The 15,449-nt window shown below is 47.3% G+C and overlaps 9 non-coding genes and 1 pseudogene across 9 annotated transcripts; all 10 read left to right on the forward strand.

The window, feature by feature from the left end:
• Positions 1-948: 948 nt before the first annotated feature.
• Positions 949-1,139, forward strand: LOC142252717 (U2 spliceosomal RNA). Its single transcript, XR_012726084.1, has one exon. It is a non-coding gene; the product is annotated as a U2 spliceosomal RNA (small nuclear RNA).
• A 1,388-nt stretch (positions 1,140-2,527) lies between these two features.
• Positions 2,528-2,718, forward strand: LOC142252719 (U2 spliceosomal RNA). The gene has a single exon (XR_012726086.1). It is a non-coding gene; the product is annotated as a U2 spliceosomal RNA (small nuclear RNA).
• A 1,388-nt stretch (positions 2,719-4,106) lies between these two features.
• On the forward strand, positions 4,107-4,297 carry LOC142252720 (U2 spliceosomal RNA). Its single transcript, XR_012726087.1, has one exon. It is a non-coding gene; the product is annotated as a U2 spliceosomal RNA (small nuclear RNA).
• Positions 4,298-5,894: 1,597 nt separating this feature from the next.
• On the forward strand, positions 5,895-6,079 carry LOC142253391 (U2 spliceosomal RNA). Its single transcript, XR_012726683.1, has one exon. It is a non-coding gene; the product is annotated as a U2 spliceosomal RNA (small nuclear RNA).
• A 1,386-nt stretch (positions 6,080-7,465) lies between these two features.
• On the forward strand, positions 7,466-7,656 carry LOC142252721 (U2 spliceosomal RNA). Its single transcript, XR_012726088.1, has one exon. It is a non-coding gene; the product is annotated as a U2 spliceosomal RNA (small nuclear RNA).
• A 1,595-nt stretch (positions 7,657-9,251) lies between these two features.
• Positions 9,252-9,435, forward strand: LOC142253308 (U2 spliceosomal RNA). The gene has a single exon (XR_012726609.1). It is a non-coding gene; the product is annotated as a U2 spliceosomal RNA (small nuclear RNA).
• A 1,387-nt stretch (positions 9,436-10,822) lies between these two features.
• On the forward strand, positions 10,823-11,013 carry LOC142252722 (U2 spliceosomal RNA). Its single transcript, XR_012726089.1, has one exon. It is a non-coding gene; the product is annotated as a U2 spliceosomal RNA (small nuclear RNA).
• Positions 11,014-12,577: 1,564 nt separating this feature from the next.
• Positions 12,578-12,774, forward strand: LOC142253537 (U2 spliceosomal RNA). The gene has a single exon (XR_012726788.1). It is a non-coding gene; the product is annotated as a U2 spliceosomal RNA (small nuclear RNA).
• Positions 12,775-14,162: 1,388 nt separating this feature from the next.
• Positions 14,163-14,289, forward strand: LOC142253638 (U2 spliceosomal RNA; annotated as a pseudogene).
• A 688-nt stretch (positions 14,290-14,977) lies between these two features.
• On the forward strand, positions 14,978-15,170 carry LOC142253117 (U2 spliceosomal RNA). Its single transcript, XR_012726437.1, has one exon. It is a non-coding gene; the product is annotated as a U2 spliceosomal RNA (small nuclear RNA).
• Positions 15,171-15,449: the final 279 nt, after the last annotated feature.

Consider the following 15,449-nt stretch of genomic DNA (forward strand, 5'->3'; position numbering starts at 1 on the left):
TAGTAGTCTGTTGGCGCCCTCTCCTGGAGGAATAGTTTGCTTGCTCTTGGACATTCTAAAAGAGAGGTCATGATAGACATTGAGCTTCTGAGCTCAATTGGGGACAGTCATGGGTGATGAATGTTTGCAACCTGCTGCAAAGCCTCATACCGCAATATAAGGAACGTCAAATACTAAGAAAGGGCGGCCTATGAAAGAATTACTACTTTCAATAAGTACACTTAAACGGCTAATTGGGAATAGAAAAACTGTAAAAAGCCCTCTGAGAAAGCCCCCCTCTAACCTTTGATAGTAAGTTTTTCTGTAGTCTGCCTGTTGATGTATTTTCCGTTTGAACTGTGCACAACATGAAGAGACGGAACACTGGCGGCTTGTCACAATGCCCCCGCTGACATCACAATAGCGCTGCTGCCTAGAAAACAAGCTGCGCAGCAGAAGTTGTTCTTTGGGTGGGAGGGTGGGCTAGTGTAAGGAGGGGGCAAGCTCTTTTTTTCCCGGGTGGTAGGGGGATGACAGGAGAAGGGATGCGGGTGGTGAGAAGGGTACAGAGGGCAGGGTTTGGGGGCTGGGAAGGAAAGGGAAAAGATTAGGGTTTGGGGATGATGAAAGGGCTTTCTACGGGTAAGGATGGCAAAGGGTGGCAGTGACGGAAAGTCAGGCAACCTGTCCTGTCCGTCTTTTTGTATCGTGAATTGGAAAGACTGCAAGGGGGAGGGGAGTTGCTTGCGCCCTAAAGGAGGAGTTATTCAGATTCATTGCAGTGGGGGGCGGCGGCTGCAAAACGCACCATTCTTCTTGTTTTTGCTCTGCAAAGCAGCCTTTTCAAGGGTTGGCTTGGGTGACAAAATGTCTTCTGTAGGCGTGGGTTTGTCTCCCTCTCGCTCTCTCTCCCTAAGATGTGTCCGGCATAGGCCAGGGTGCCACTCGAGGCCCAAACCAATTCTGGTTATCGCTTCTCGGCCTTTTGGCTAAGATCAAGTGTAGTATCTGTTCTTATCAGTTTAATATCTGATACGTCCCCTATCTGGGGACCATATATTAAATGGATTTTTAGAACAGGGAGATGGAAAAAGAGCTTGCTCTGTCCACTCCACGCATTGACCTGGTATTGCAGTACCTCCAGGACCGGTGCACCCCTTCTTAACCCAGTTTCCAAAAGCAGAACTCAATTCACCTGATTCATATTAGCCCGGTTTAATGAATTGGAAGAAAGCATACGTCTTCATATGCACCTCAATTTGGCCCATTCACTTTTCACACTTCCTCCTTTTGTTTTTTATCTTTCACACTTTTGACTTTCTTTATTCATCCAAATAGCAAACTCATCACCACTCAACCTGACCAACTCGGCTATGTCCCGTGCTGCAGTTCTCTGTCTTATCTAGATCATTTGCAATTGAATGGAATAGATCCCTTTTGGACAAAGTGGATTCACCTGCTGCTGCAGTGACCACAGGTGTGATAAGATCTAGAATTGGCATCTGGTGCGATCTCTCCGCTTCCACTCCAAAGAAAGTTACCTGTTTATTCCTATCATGCATTGGTTTTTGGGGTTTTCTTTGAGTAATGATGATCTCTTTAGTAGTCTGTTGGCGCCCTCTCCTGGAGGAATAGTTTGCTTGCTCTTGGACATTCTAAAAGAGAGGTCATGATAGACATTGAGCTTCTGAGCTCAATTGGGGACAGTCATGGGTGATGAATGTTTGCAACCTGCTGCAAAGCCTCATACCGCAATATAAGGAACGTCAAATACTAAGAAAGGGCGGCCTATGAAAGAATTACTACTTTCAATAAGTACACTTAAACGGCTAATTGGGAATAGAAAAACTGTAAAAAGCCCTCTGAGAAAGCCCCCCTCTAACCTTTGATAGTAAGTTTTTCTGTAGTCTGCCTGTTGATGTATTTTCCGTTTGAACTGTGCACAACATGAAGAGACGGAACACTGGCGGCTTGTCACAATGCCCCCGCTGACATCACAATAGCGCTGCTGCCTAGAAAACAAGCTGCGCAGCAGAAGTTGTTCTTTGGGTGGGAGGGTGGGCTAGTGTAAGGAGGGGGCAAGCTCTTTTTTTCCCGGGTGGTAGGGGGATGACAGGAGAAGGGATGCGGGTGGTGAGAAGGGTACAGAGGGCAGGGTTTGGGGGCTGGGAAGGAAAGGGAAAAGATTAGGGTTTGGGGATGATGAAAGGGCTTTCTACGGGTAAGGATGGCAAAGGGTGGCAGTGACGGAAAGTCAGGCAACCTGTCCTGTCCGTCTTTTTGTATCGTGAATTGGAAAGACTGCAAGGGGGAGGGGAGTTGCTTGCGCCCTAAAGGAGGAGTTATTCAGATTCATTGCAGTGGGGGGCGGCGGCTGCAAAACGCACCATTCTTCTTGTTTTTGCTCTGCAAAGCAGCCTTTTCAAGGGTTGGCTTGGGTGACAAAATGTCTTCTGTAGGCGTGGGTTTGTCTCCCTCTCGCTCTCTCTCCCTAAGATGTGTCCGGCATAGGCCAGGGTGCCACTCGAGGCCCAAACCAATTCTGGTTATCGCTTCTCGGCCTTTTGGCTAAGATCAAGTGTAGTATCTGTTCTTATCAGTTTAATATCTGATACGTCCCCTATCTGGGGACCATATATTAAATGGATTTTTAGAACAGGGAGATGGAAAAAGAGCTTGCTCTGTCCACTCCACGCATTGACCTGGTATTGCAGTACCTCCAGGACCGGTGCACCCCTTCTTAACCCAGTTTCCAAAAGCAGAACTCAATTCACCTGATTCATATTAGCCCGGTTTAATGAATTGGAAGAAAGCATACGTCTTCATATGCACCTCAATTTGGCCCATTCACTTTTCACACTTCCTCCTTTTGTTTTTTATCTTTCACACTTTTGACTTTCTTTATTCATCCAAATAGCAAACTCATCACCACTCAACCTGACCAACTCGGCTATGTCCCGTGCTGCAGTTCTCTGTCTTATCTAGATCATTTGCAATTGAATGGAATAGATCCCTTTTGGACAAAGTGGATTCACCTGCTGCTGCAGTGACCACAGGTGTGATAAGATCTAGAATTGGCATCTGGTGCGATCTCTCCGCTTCCACTCCAAAGAAAGTTACCTGTTTATTCCTATCATGCATTGGTTTTTGGGGTTTTCTTTGAGTAATGATGATCTCTTTAGTAGTCTGTTGGCGCCCTCTCCTGGAGGAATAGTTTGCTTGCTCTTGGACATTCTAAAAGAGAGGTCATGATAGACATTGAGCTTCTGAGCTCAATTGGGGACAGTCATGGGTGATGAATGTTTGCAACCTGCTGCAAAGCCTCATACCGCAATATAAGGAACGTCAAATACTAAGAAAGGGCGGCCTATGAAAGAATTACTACTTTCAATAAGTACACTTAAACGGCTAATTGGGAATAGAAAAACTGTAAAAAGCCCTCTGAGAAAGCCCCCCTCTAACCTTTGATAGTAAGTTTTTCTGTAGTCTGCCTGTTGATGTATTTTCCGTTTGAACTGTGCACAACATGAAGAGACGGAACACTGGCGGCTTGTCACAATGCCCCCGCTGACATCACAATAGCGCTGCTGCCTAGAAAACAAGCTGCGCAGCAGAAGTTGTTCTTTGGGTGGGAGGGTGGGCTAGTGTAAGGAGGGGGCAAGCTCTTTTTTTCCCGGGTGGTAGGGGGATGACAGGAGAAGGGATGCGGGTGGTGAGAAGGGTACAGAGGGCAGGGTTTGGGGGCTGGGAAGGAAAGGGAAAAGATTAGGGTTTGGGGATGATGAAAGGGCTTTCTACGGGTAAGGATGGCAAAGGGTGGCAGTGACGGAAAGTCAGGCAACCTGTCCTGTCCGTCTTTTTGTATCGTGAATTGGAAAGACTGCAAGGGGGAGGGGAGTTGCTTGCGCCCTAAAGGAGGAGTTATTCAGATTCATTGCAGTGGGGGGCGGCGGCTGCAAAACGCACCATTCTTCTTGTTTTTGCTCTGCAAAGCAGCCTTTTCAAGGGTTGGCTTGGGTGACAAAATGTCTTCTGTAGGCGTGGGTTTGTCTCCCTCTCACTCTCTCTCCCTAAGATGTGTCCGGCATAGGCCAGGGTGCCACTCGAGGCCCAAACCAATTCTGGTTATCGCTTCTCGGCCTTTTGGCTAAGATCAAGTGTAGTATCTGTTCTTATCAGTTTAATATCTGATACGTCCCCTATCTGGGGACCATATATTAAATGGATTTTTAGAACAGGGAGATGGAAAAAGAGCTTGCTCTGTCCACTCCACGCATTGACCTGGTATTGCAGTACCTCCAGGACCGGTGCACCCCTTCTTAACCCAGTTTCCAAAAGCAGAACTCAATTCACCTGATTCATATTAGCCCGGTTTAATGAATTGGAAGAAAGCATACGTCTTCATATGCACCTCAATTTGGCCCATTCACTTTTCACACTTCCTCCTTTTGTTTTTTATCTTCCACACTTTTGACTTTCTTTATTCATCCAAATAGCAAACTCATCACCACTCAACCTGACCAACTCGGCTATGTCCCCGTGCTGCAGTTCTCTGTCTTATCTAGATCATTTGCAATTGAATGAATAGATCCCTTTTGGACAAAGTGGATTCACCTGCTGCTGCAGTGACCACAGGTGTGATAAGATCTAGAATTGGCATCTGGTGCGATCTCTCCGCTTCCACTCCAAAGAAAGTTACCTGTTTATTCCTATCATGCATTGGTTTTTGGGGTTTTCTTTGAGTAATGATGATCTCTTTAGGTAGTCTGTTGGCGCCCTCTCCTGGAGGAATAGTTTGCTTGCTCTTGGACATTCTAAAAGAGAGGTCATGATAGACATTGAGCTTCTGAGCTCAATTGGGGACAGTCATGGGTGATGAATGTTTGCAACCTGCTGCAAAGCCTCATACCGCAATATAAGGAACGTCAAATACTAAGAAAGGGCGGCCTATGAAAGAATTACTACTTTCAATAAGTACACTTAAACGGCTAATTGGGAATAGAAAAACTGTAAAAAGCCCTCTGAGAAAGCCCCCCTCTAACCTTTGATAGTAAGTTTTTCTGTAGTCTGCCTGTTGATGTATTTTCCGTTTGAACTGTGCACAACATGAAGAGACGGAACACTGGCGGCTTGTCACAATGCCCCCGCTGACATCACAATAGCGCTGCTGCCTAGAAAACAAGCTGCGCAGCAGAAGTTGTTCTTTGGGTGGGAGGGTGGGCTAGTGTAAGGAGGGGGCAAGCTCTTTTTTTCCCGGGTGGTAGGGGGATGACAGGAGAAGGGATGCGGGTGGTGAGAAGGGTACAGAGGGCAGGGTTTGGGGGCTGGGAAGGAAAGGGAAAAGATTAGGGTTTGGGGATGATGAAAGGGCTTTCTACGGGTAAGGATGGCAAAGGGTGGCAGTGACGGAAAGTCAGGCAACCTGTCCTGTCCGTCTTTTTGTATCGTGAATTGGAAAGACTGCAAGGGGTAGGGGAGTTGCTTGCGCCCTAAAGGAGGAGTTATTCAGATTCATTGCAGTGGGGGGCGGCGGGCTGCAAAACGCACCATTCTTCTTGTTTTTGCTCTGCAAAGCAGCCTTTTCAAGGGATGGCTTGGGTGACAAAATGTCTTCTGTAGGCGTGGGTTTGTCTCCCTCTCGCTCTCTCTCCCTAAGATGTGTCCGGGCATAGGCCAGGGTGCCACTCGAGGCCCAAACCAATTCTGGTTATCGCTTCTCGGCCTTTTGGCTAAGATCAAGTGTAGTCCCCTTCATTGGGTTTGCCTTGGTCTTGGCTGGGAGGGGCCCGGGCTTGCACAGCCGCCGGCCTCGGGGATTGTTGCGCCTTTTGGTGCTTACGTCCCCTTATGGCTGGTGGTTCCTGGCTCGGGAGGCGATCACCTGCGGGCACTGCGCTTTTGTGTGGTGGCCGATGACCGTTTTCTGAAATTTGCGGATGATATCTCATCTGTTCTTATCAGTTTAATATCTGATACGTCCCCTATCTGGGGACCATATATTAAATGGATTTTTAGAACAGGGAGATGGAAAAAGAGCTTGCTCTGTCCACTCCACGCATTGACCTGGTATTGCAGTACCTCCAGGACCGGTGCACCCCTTCTTAACCAGTTTCCAAAGCAGAACTCAATTCACCTGATTCATATTAGCCCGGTTTAATGAATTGGAAGAAAGCATACGTCTTCATATGCACCTCAATTTGGCCCATTCACTTTTCACACTTCCTCCTTTTGTTTTTTATCTTTCACACTTTTGACTTTCTTTATTCATCCAAATAGCAAACTCATCACCACTCAACCTGACCAACTCGGCTATGTCCCGTGCTGCAGTTCTCTGTCTTATCTAGATCATTTGCAATTGAATGGAATAGATCCCTTTTGGACAAAGTGGATTCACCTGCTGCTGCAGTGACCACAGGTGTGATAAGATCTAGAATTGGCATCTGGTGCGATCTCTCCGCTTCCACTCCAAAGAAAGTTACCTGTTTATTCCTATCATGCATTGGTTTTTGGGGTTTTCTTTGAGTAATGATGATCTCTTTAGTAGTCTGTTGGCGCCCTCTCCTGGAGGAATAGTTTGCTTGCTCTTGGACATTCTAAAAGAGAGGTCATGATAGACATTGAGCTTCTGAGCTCAATTGGAGACAGTCATGGGTGATGAATGTTTGCAACCTGCTGCAAAGCCTCATACCGCAATATAAGGAACGTCAAATACTAAGAAAGGGCGGCCTATGAAAGAATTACTACTTTCAATAAGTACACTTAAACGGCTAATTGGGAATAGAAAAACTGTAAAAAGCCCTCTGAGAAAGCCCCCCTCTAACCTTTGATAGTAAGTTTTTCTGTAGTCTGCCTGTTGATGTATTTTCCGTTTGAACTGTGCACAACATGAAGAGACGGAACACTGGCGGCTTGTCACAATGCCCCCGCTGACATCACAATAGCGCTGCTGCCTAGAAAACAAGCTGCGCAGCAGAAGTTGTTCTTTGGGTGGGAGGGTGGGCTAGTGTAAGGAGGGGGCAAGCTCTTTTTTTCCCGGGTGGTAGGGGGATGACAGGAGAAGGGATGCGGGTGGTGAGAAGGGTACAGAGGGCAGGGTTTGGGGGCTGGGAAGGAAAGGGAAAAGATTAGGGTTTGGGGATGATGAAAGGGCTTTCTACGGGTAAGGATGGCAAAGGGTGGCAGTGACGGAAAGTCAGGCAACCTGTCCTGTCCGTCTTTTTGTATCGTGAATTGGAAAGACTGCAAGGGGGAGGGGAGTTGCTTGCGCCCTAAAGGAGGAGTTATTCAGATTCATTGCAGTGGGGGGCGGCGGCTGCAAAACGCACCATTCTTCTTGTTTTTGCTCTGCAAAGCAGCCTTTTCAAGGGTTGGCTTGGGTGACAAAATGTCTTCTGTAGGCGTGGGTTTGTCTCCCTCTCGCTCTCTCTCCCTAAGATGTGTCCGGCATAGGCCAGGGTGCCACTCGAGGCCCAAACCAATTCTGGTTATCGCTTCTCGGCCTTTTGGCTAAGATCAAGTGTAGTATCTGTTCTTATCAGTTTAATATCTGATACGTCCCCTATCTGGGGACCATATATTAAATGGATTTTTAGAACAGGGAGATGGAAAAAGAGCTTGCTCTGTCCACTCCACGCATTGACCTGGTATTGCAGTACCTCCAGGACCGGTGCACCCCTTCTTAACCCAGTTTCCAAAAGCAGAACTCAATTCACCTGATTCATATTAGCCCGGTTTAATGAATTGGAAGAAAGCATACGTCCTCATATGCACCTCAATTTGGCCCATTCACTTTTCACACTTCCTCCTTTTGTTTTTTATCTTTCACACTTTTGACTTTCTTTATTCATCCAAATAGCAAACTCATCACCACTCAACCTGACCAACTCGGCTATGTCCCGTGCTGCAGTTCTCTGTCTTATCTAGATCATTTGCAATTGAATGGAATAGATCCCTTTTGGACAAAGTGGATTCACCTGCTGCTGCAGTGACCACAGGTGTGATAAGATCTAGAATTGGCATCTGGTGCGATCTCTCCGCTTCCACTCCAAAGAAAGTTACCTGTTTATTCCTATCATGCATTGGTTTTGGGGGTTTTCTTTGAGTAATGATGATCTCTTTAGTAGTCTGTTGGCGCCCTCTCCTGGAGGAATAGTTTGCTTGCTCTTGGACATTCTAAAAGAGAGGTCATGATAGACATTGAGCTTCTGAGCTCAATTGGGGACAGTCATGGGTGATGAATGTTTGCAACCTGCTGCAAAGCCTCATACCGCAATATAAGGAACGTCAAATACTAAGAAAGGGCGGCCTATGAAAGAATTACTACTTTCAATAAGTACACTTAAACGGCTAATTGGGAATAGAAAAACTGTAAAAAGCCCTCTGAGAAAGCCCCCCTCTAACCTTTGATAGTAAGTTTTTTCTGTAGTCTGCCTGTTGATGTATTTTCCGTTTGAACTGTGCACAACATGAAGAGATGGAACACTGGCGGCTTGTCACAATGCCCCCGCTGACATCACAATAGCGCTGCTGCCTAGAAAACAAGCTGCGCAGCAGAAGTTGTTCTTTGGGTGGGAGGGTGGGCTAGTGTAAGGAGGGGGCAAGCTCTTTTTTTCCCGGGTGGTAGGGGGATGACAGGAGAAGGGATGCGGGTGGTGAGAAGGGTACAGAGGGCAGGGTTTGGGGGCTGGGAAGGAAAGGGAAAAGATTAGGGTTTGGGGATGATGAAAGGGCTTTCTACGGGTAAGGATGGCAAAGGGTGGCAGTGACGGAAAGTCAGGCAACCTGTCCTGTCCGTCTTTTTGTATGGTGAATTGGAAAGACTGCAAGGGGGAGGGGAGTTGCTTGCGCCCTAAAGGAGGAGTTATTCAGATTCATTGCAGTGGGGGGCGGCGGCTGCAAAACGCAACATTCTTCTTGTTTTTGCTCTGCAAAGCAGCCTTTTCAAGGGTTGGCTTGGGTGACAAAATGTCTTCTGTAGGCGTGGGTTTGTCTCCCTCTCGCTCTCTCTCCCTAAGATGTGTCCGGCATAGGCCAGGGTGCCACTCGAGGCCCAAACCAATTCTGGTTATCGCTTCTCGGCCTTTTGGCTAAGATCAAGTGTAGTCCCTTCATTGGGTTTGCCTTGGTCTTGGCTGGGAGGGGGCCCGGGCTTGCACAACCGCCGTCCTTGGGGATTGTTGCGCCTTTTGGTGCTTACGTCCCCTTTTGGCTGGTGGTTCCTGGGCTCGGGAGGCGATCACCTGCGGCACTGCGCTTTTGTGTGGTGGCCGATGACCGTTTCTGAAATTTGCGGATGAAATCTCATCTGTTCTTATCAGTTTAATATCTGATACGTCCCCTATCTGGGGACCATATATTAAATGGATTTTTAGAACAGGGAGATGGAAAAAGAGCTTGCTCTGTCCACTCCACGCATTGACCTGGTATTGCAGTACCTCCAGGACCGGTGCACCCCTTCTTAACCCAGTTTCCAAAAGCAGAACTCAATTCACCTGATTCATATTAGCCCGGTTTAATGAATTGGAAGAAAGCATACGTCTTCATATGCACCTCAATTTGGCCCATTCACTTTTCACACTTCCTCCTTTTGTTTTTTATCTTTCACACTTTTGACTTTCTTTATTCATCCAAATAGCAAACTCATCACCACTCAACCTGACCAACTCGGCTATGTCCCGTGCTGCAGTTCTCTGTCTTATCTAGATCATTTGCAATTGAATGGAATAGATCCCTTTTGGACAAAGTGGATTCACCTGCTGCTGCAGTGACCACAGGTGTGATAAGATCTAGAATTGGCATCTGGTGCGATCTCTCCGCTTCCACTCCAAAGAAAGTTACCTGTTTATTCCTATCATGCATTGTTTTTGGGGTTTTCTTTGAGTAATGATGATCTCTTTAGTAGTCTGTTGGCGCCCTCTCCTGGAGGAATAGTTTGCTTGCTCTTGGACATTCTAAATGAGAGGTCATGATAGACATTGAGCTTCTGAGCTCAATTGGGGACAGTCATGGGTGATGAATGTTTGCAACCTGCTGCAAAGCCTCATACCGCAATATAAGGAACGTCAAATACTAAGAAAGGGCGGCCTATGAAAGAATTACTACTTTCAATAAGTACACTTAAACGGCTAATTGGGAATAGAAAAACTGTAAAAAGCCCTCTGAGAAAACCCCCCTCTAACCTTTGATAGTAAGTTTTTCTGTAGTCTGCCTGTTGATGTATTTTCCGTTTGAACTGTGCACAACATGAAGAGACGGAACACTGGCGGCTTGTCACAATGCCCCCGCTGACATCACAATAGCGCTGCTGCCTAGAAAACAAGCTGCGCAGCAGAAGTTGTTCTTTGGGTGGGAGGGTGGGCTAGTGTAAGGAGGGGGCAAGCTCTTTTTTTCCCGGGTGGTAGGGGGATGACAGGAGAAGGGATGCGGGTGGTGAGAAGGGTACAGAGGGCAGGGTTTGGGGGCTGGGAAGGAAAGGGAAAAGATTAGGGTTTGGGGATGATGAAAGGGCTTTCTACGGGTAAGGATGGCAAAGGGTGGCAGTGACGGAAAGTCAGGCAACCTGTCCTGTCCGTCTTTTTGTATCGTGAATTGGAAAGACTGCAAGGGGGAGGGGAGTTGCTTGCGCCCTAAAGGAGGAGTTATTCAGATTCATTGCAGTGGGGGGCGGCGGCTGCAAAACGCACCATTCTTCTTGTTTTTGCTCTGCAAAGCAGCCTTTTCAAGGGTTGGCTTGGGTGACAAAATGTCTTCTGTAGGCGTGGGTTTGTCTCCCTCTCGCTCTCTCTCCCTAAGATGTGTCCGGCATAGGCCAGGGTGCCACTCGAGGCCCAAACCAATTCTGGTTATCGCTTCTCGGCCTTTTGGCTAAGATCAAGTGTAGTATCTGTTCTTATCAGTTTAATATCTGATACGTCCCCTATCTGGGGACCATATATTAAATGGATTTTTAGAACAGGGAGATGGAAAAAGAGCTTGCTCTGTCCACTCCACGCATTGACCTGGTATTGCAGTACCTCCAGGACCGGTGCACCCCTTCTTAACCCAGTTTCCAAAAGCAGAACTCAATTCACCTGATTCATATTAGCCCGGTTTAATGAATTGGAAGAAAGCATACGTCTTCATATGCACCTCAATTTGGCCCATTCACTTTTCACACTTCCTCCTTTTGTTTTTTATCTTTCACACTTTTGACTTTCTTTATTCATCCAAATAGCAAACTCATCACCACTCAACCTGACCAACTCGGCTATGTCCCGTGCTGCAGTTCTCTGTCTTATCTAGATCATTTGCAATTGAATGGAATAGATCCCTTTTGGACAAAGTGGATTCACCTGCTGCTGCAGTGACCACAGGTGTGATAAGATCTAGAATTGGCATCTGGTGCGATCTCTCCGCTTCCACTCCAAAGAAAGTTACCTGTTTATTCCTATCATGCATTGGTTTTTGGGGTTTTCTTTGAGTAATGATGATCTCTTTAGTAGTCTGTTGGCGCCCTCTCCTGGAGGAATAGTTTGCTTGCTCTTGGACATTCTAAAAGAGAGGTCATGATAGACATTGAGCTTCTGAGCTCAATTGGGGACAGTCATGGGTGATGAATGTTTGCAACCTGCTGCAAAGCCTCATACCGCAATATAAGGAACGTCAAATACTAAGAAAGGGCGGCCTATGAAAGAATTACTACTTTCAATAAGTACACTTAAACGGCTAATTGGGAATAGAAAAACTGTAAAAAGCCCTCTGAGAAAGCCCCCCTCTAACCTTTGATAGTAAGTTTTTCTGTAGTCTGCCTGTTGATGTATTTTCCGTTTGAACTGTGCACAACATGAAGAGACGGAACACTGGCGGCTTGTCACAATGCCCCCGCTGACATCACAATAGCGCTGCTGCCTAGAAAACAAGCTGCGCAGCAGAAGTTGTTCTTTGGGTGGGAGGGTGGGCTAGTGTAAGGAGGGGGCAAGCTCTTTTTTTCCCGGGTGGTAGGGGGATGACAGGAGAAGGGATGCGGGTGGTGAGAAGGGTACAGAGGGCAGGGTTTGGGGGCTGGGAAGGAAAGGGAAAAGATTAGGGTTTGGGGATGATGAAAGGGCTTTCTACGGGTAAGGATGGCAAAGGGTGGCAGTGACGGAAAGTCAGGCAACCTGTCCTGTCCGTCTTTTTGTATCGTGAATTGGAAAGACTGCAAGGGGGAGGGGAGTTGCTTGCGCCCTAAAGGAGGAGTTATTCAGATTCATTGCAGTGGGGGGCGGCGGCTGCAAAACGCACCATTCTTCTTGTTTTTGCTCTGCAAAGCAGCCTTTTCAAGGGTTGGCTTGGGTGACAAAATGTCTTCTGTAGGCGTGGGTTTGTCTCCCTCTCGCTCTCTCTCCCTAAGATGTGTCCGGCATAGGCCAGGGTGCCACTCGAGGCCCAAACCAATTCTGGTTATCGCTTCTCGGCCTTTTGGCTAAGATCAAGTGTAGTTTGGGAGGGTACTACCTTGGTTGGTGCTGAAAGGTGCCAGGGTATTGCACAACTGCTGGCCTTGGGGGAGTGTGCATCGTAGGATGTCATAGCCCTCTTGTGACGGACAGTTACCTGGGCAACGAGAGGCGGTCACTTTATTATTTTCAAACTCATCCTTCAAAAAAAAAAAAAAAAAAAAAATCTATTCTTATCAGTTTAATATCTGATACGTCCCCTATCTGGGGACCATATATTAAATGGATTTTTAGAACAGGGAGATGGAAAAAGAGCTTGCTCTGTCCACTCCACGCATTGACCTGGTATTGCAGTACCTCCAGGACCGGTGCACCCCTTCTTAACCCAGTTTCCAAAAGCAGAACTCAATTCACCTGATTCATATTAGCCCGGTTTAATGAATTGGAAGAAAGCATACGTCTTCATATGCACCTCAATTTGGCCCATTCACTTTTCACACTTCCTCCTTTTGTTTTTTATCTTTCACACTTTTGACTTTCTTTATTCATCCAAATAGCAAACTCATCACCACTCAACCTGACCAACTCGGCTATGTCCCGTGCTGCAGTTCTCTGTCTTATCTAGATCATTTGCAATTGAATGGAATAGATCCCTTTTGGACAAAGTGGATTCACCTGCTGCTGCAGTGACCACAGGTGTGATAAGATCTAGAATTGGCATCTGGTGCGATCTCTCCGCTTCCACTCCAAAGAAAGTTACCTGTTTATTCCTATCATGCATTGGTTTTTGGGGTTTTCTTTGAGTAATGATGATCTCTTTAGTAGTCTGTTGGCGCCCTCTCCTGGAGGAATAGTTTGCTTGCTCTTGGACATTCTAAAAGAGAGGTCATGATAGACATTGAGCTTCTGAGCTCAATTGGGGACAGTCATGGGTGATGAATGTTTGCAACCTGCTGCAAAGCCTCATACCGCAATATAAGGAACGTCAAATACTAAGAAAGGGCGGCCTATGAAAGAATTACTACTTTCAATAAGTACACTTAAACGGCTAATTGGGAATAGAAAAACTGTAAAAAGCCCTCTGAGAAAGCCCCCCTCTAACCTTTGATAGTAAGTTTTTCTGTAGTCTGCCTGTTGATGTATTTTCCGTTTGAACTGTGCACAACATGAAGAGACGGAACACTGGCGGCTTGTCACAATGCTCCCGCTGACATCACAATAGCGCTGCTGCCTAGAAAACAAGCTGCGCAGCAGAAGTTGTTCTTTGGGTGGGAGGGTGGGCTAGTGTAAGGAGGGGGCAAGCTCTTTTTTTCCCGGGTGGTAGGGGGATGACAGGAGAAGGGATGCGGGTGGTGAGAAGGGTACAGAGGGCAGGGTTTGGGGGCTGGGAAGGAAAGGGAAAAGATTAGAGTTTGGGGATGATGAAAGGGCTTTCTACGGGTAAGGATGGCAAAGGGTGGCAGTGACGGAAAGTCAGGCAACCTGTCCTGTCCGTCTTTTTGTATCGTGAATTGGAAAGACTGCAAGGGGGAGGGGAGTTGCTTGCGCCCTAAAGGAGGAGTTATTCAGATTCATTGCAGTGGGGGGCGGCGGCTGCAAAACGCACCATTCTTCTTGTTTTTGCTCTGCAAAGCAGCCTTTTCAAGGGTTGGCTTGGGTGACAAAATGTCTTCTGTAGGCGTGGGTTTGTCTCCCTCTCGCTCTCTCTCCCTAAGATGTGTCCGGCATAGGCCAGGGTGCCACTCGAGGCCCAAACCAATTCTGGTTATCGCTTCTCGGCCTTTTGGCTAAGATCAAGTGTAGTATCTGTGAGGCTCGGCAGATGCAATGCACACTGGAAGGTTGCGCTTGCTAGTACTCTTGATGTATAGTATATTCATCTAGAGGAAAACATGGCCCTACCAGGATCGAGGCTATTAGACTGAGTAAGTGTGGGGGCTATGGTGCAATGTGCCCCAGGACTGACGACCCTGGAGTGTGTCTGAGCTTGCTGGCTTGGGACCCCGGCGAGCCTTGGGCTCTGTAGCACACCGTACCTTGCCCTTTCATACTTTCTGAGCATATTGCTCTATCCCGGCCTTCTGGCTAGGAAGGGAAATTTTTATAATCATGGTCGGAGGTCCGTTCAGCTTTGGGCTGAGAAACCAACACCCGGTTGGAGGTCCGGGTCAGCTTCGGCTGAGAAACCAACACCCGGTTGGAGGTCTGGGTCAGCTTCGGCTGAGAAACCAACACCCGGTTGGAGGTCCGGGTCAGCTTCGGCTGAGAAACCAACACCCGGTTGGAGGTCCGGTTAGCCTTGGGCTGAGAAACCAACACCGGTTGACGGTCCGGGCAGTTTCGGCTGCGAAACCAACAACTAGTAGCTCTCTACTCCACTTGGGTAAGATGCCTGGGTGGATGCTGGGAGCAACGACAAGGCTCAACCAGGCTTCGGCTTGGGGGAGCACCGAAGATCCCTGACCCTTGCTGTGGCCTTCTGGCTCGGAGGGACGGGGTTGATTTTTGGGGACCCTCTCCTCACGGAGGGGTCCACACGAATCCTAGCCTTTGCACTGTTTTTGGTGTGACTTCGGTCATGCATTTTTTGCGGTGCTTTGGAAAGCTTCATTAAATCAAAAATCTGTTCTTATCAGTTTAATATCTGATACGTCCCCTATCTGGGGACCATATATTAAATGGATTTTTAGAACAGGGAGATGGAAAAAGAGCTTGCTCTGTCCACTCCACGCATTGACCTGGTATTGCAGTACCTCCAGGACCGGTGCACCCCTTCTTAACCCAGTTTCCAAAAGCAGAACTCAATTCACCTGATTCATATTAGCCCGGTTTAATGAATTGGAAGAAAGCATACGTCTTCATATGCACCTCAATTTGGCCCATTCACTTTTCACACTTCCTCCTTTTGTTTTTTATCTTTCACACTTTTGACTTTCTTTATTCATCCAAATAGCAAACTCATCACCACTCAACCTGACCAACTCGGCTATGTCCCGTGCTGCAGTTCTCTGTCTTATCTAGATCATTTGCAATTGAATGGAATAGATCCCTTTT

Source organism: Anomaloglossus baeobatrachus, chromosome 9, assembly GCF_048569485.1.
Source record: "Anomaloglossus baeobatrachus isolate aAnoBae1 chromosome 9, aAnoBae1.hap1, whole genome shotgun sequence".
NCBI classification, from domain to species: domain Eukaryota; kingdom Metazoa; phylum Chordata; class Amphibia; order Anura; family Aromobatidae; genus Anomaloglossus; species Anomaloglossus baeobatrachus.